At 58.3% G+C, this 2,477-nt stretch overlaps 1 protein-coding gene across 1 annotated transcript in view; it reads left to right on the top strand.

Annotated features, from left to right (window-relative positions):
* The first annotated feature begins 6 nt into the window (after positions 1 to 6).
* Positions 7 to 2,477, top strand: part of LOC104983890 (proline dehydrogenase 1, mitochondrial-like) — a 17,132-nt gene continuing 14,661 nt past the window's right edge. Inside the window, exon 1 of the mRNA XM_010833418.1 lies at positions 7 to 37. The gene's annotated coding sequence lies outside the window, so the exon portion shown is untranslated. The remainder of the gene's footprint in view (positions 38 to 2,477) is intronic.

Consider the following 2,477-nt stretch of genomic DNA (forward strand, 5'->3'; position numbering starts at 1 on the left):
CTGCGCCTCGCCCGCGCTGCTGGCGCGTCACGAGCAGGTGTGCGGGGCCGCGGGGCGGGGATGCGGCCGGGCCCCGCGGACCTTCACCCGTCTGGGAGCCGTTACGAGGTTTCAGGGTGGAGAGCGGGCACTCTGGAGCCCGTGGCCGGGAAGTTAGGAAGGGAGGTGTTTCCTGCACGCGGTTTTCGGGCAGTGAATTTTATCACATGTCAGCTGTGGGTGGTTGTTCAGTCGCTCAGTCGTGTCCGATTCTTTGCGACCCCACGGACTGTAGCCCGCCAAGATCCTCTGTCCATGGAATTTCCCAGCCAAGAATATGGGAGTGGGGTGCCATTTTCTACTCTAGGGGATCTTCTCGACCCAGGGATCCAACCCAGGTGTCAGGTATTGCAGGCGAATTCTTCACCATAGCAATTAAAAACAAAAACCAGTCTAAAGTTTAAGCTGTATAGTGCCTGCAGTAATACACAGTGTTCACTTGAGATTAAAATCAAATGTCATCTGCTTTGCTGAATAGGTAGCCTGGCTGTGTGTGGCTCATAGCCTGGAACCCCAGAGTTCTTGGAAGCTGGGGTCCCCACACATGACCATCGTGAATAGGCAATGTTGAGAGAGAATATCTGACTTTCGAAACTTGAGCACAATGACTTTGAAAAGTGTGAGGGATTTGGGAAGTTAAAAAGCAGAAGTGTCTTAGCCGCTGTTGTCAGGGTGACCCTGGGAACAGTTTAAAAGCAAGGGTCCAGCTGGTGCTGAGGGTCCTGAAGGCTCTGCGTGCAGGTGGTGTTGACGTCTCAGTGAGGCCGTGTGGAGGGCACCTTGGCTCCAGGGAGAGGCCAGGGAGATTGGACCCAGGAGGAGCACCTAGCCACACCTTGGGCAGAGGTGAAAGTGAGGCCACGATGGGTGGGTGGTGAGGGCAGAGTTAGAGCTGGGTGGCTTTGGAAGGGCTAGGTTCAGAATCAGCAGAGAAGCTCACACAGCTGGAGTCCTCGAGCATTGCGGGGGATGACAGGAGGGACAGGCCAGCTCCACTGTCCCTCGGGCGTCTGCCTGGGGCCAGTGCCCCTAGACCGTGCTGTGGATGCTTGGAGAGCAAGGTGGCTTCTCCCCTGGTGCTCTGCCTGTGCCCTGGGGACATGCTTAAGGAGCCCAGTCACTGTGGGCGGTGCCCTGCCCACCCTCCGAGGGATCTGTCCCACTGTCGTCCTTGCTGGTGGTCCTGCTGGTGACAGTGACCTTGGTGCCTGGTGCTGGAGGAAACCGGGCGGAGACTAGACTGTGGAGCTTGTGGGCTGCTCCCCAGACCTGGTCCTTCTTATAGTCCGGCCTGCAGCAGAAATTCCTCCTGCCCAGCCAGTGCAGGTCTGTGCAGCTCCTGCCCCAGGGAGTATCAGCTTGCAGGAACCTGGTTTGAGCTGTGGCATTGGCTCTGGACCCAGTGGGGGCCCGCACTTGCCCACAGGGAGGCCTTTTTGTGAATGGTTTAGAACATCCAGGTGTTCTGTGATGAAAGCCTCTGTGCTTGGGTGTGAGCCAGCGCCGGAGAGCCTGGGGGAAGGGTGTGGGCAGGGAGGCGAGAGAACTGGCCTTACCTGTCCTCACGTGTAGGCATCTCTGAGTCTTTTACAGTGTCTGCGTTCCTGGTGCAAGTTTCTAAATCCATGAAGGATGCTGCTACCTGGGGAAGAGGTGGGGCTACCTGGTCTCGGGCGGAGCCACCTCAGGGCACACTGGGCACCAGGACGAGCCTACAGGCTGCTTTGCTCTGGGCTTTAAACCGCCAGCCCTGCCCCAGTGCTTCCATCGCCCTCTGTGACAGGCTGGCCTCTCCCGTGCCAGGGTGGGACCTGGTGGGGCCTTCAGAGTTGTTGCCCCTGACAACACAGGGGCACAAGGGGACCAGGAGGTCCCTGGACCACACCTCAGCATCAGCCCTGCTCCTGCTCCTTCAGTGAGTGTTGGCTGGGGCTCCTCCACAGTAGCTGGGTGGCTAGGATGGACTGTGTGGCCTGTACAGCCTAGATTATTTATCCACGTCCATGCCGTGTTTCTGACAGTCCTCGAAATCGGCATGTATGATGTCAGGGATTTCCCACAGCTGAGTGCTGGCTCTCAGGTCCCTGATTCTGCCTCGTCTGCCTCTGGGTTGAACTGGGATTTGTTGGAGACCTGACTTGCCCTTCAGTGAGGCTGCCCAGGCCCACAGCCTCCCTGACTTCTGGCCCGGGCTCCTGGGAGGCGGGAGAAGGCTGCCCTCCCCCAGCTTGGGGCTTTCACTTTCCATTTCCAATCTTCCTTATAAAAACAACGAGATGCAATAAAGTCAGACACTGGGCAAGGCTGCCAATGGGAAGAGGTGATGGCCTAGAAACCTTTGCCCTCGGCATGCCATGTGGCCCCCTGAGTGTCTGTTGCAGGGCCAGGCGCAGGGCAGCTGTGTCAGCCTTGGGGTGGCGTGGGCCGTTTGATGCTGG

The sequence above is a fragment of the Bison bison genome, unplaced genomic scaffold, assembly GCF_000754665.1.
Source record: "Bison bison bison isolate TAMUID 2011002044 unplaced genomic scaffold, Bison_UMD1.0 scf7180017845310, whole genome shotgun sequence".
Lineage (NCBI taxonomy): Eukaryota > Metazoa > Chordata > Mammalia > Artiodactyla > Bovidae > Bison > Bison bison.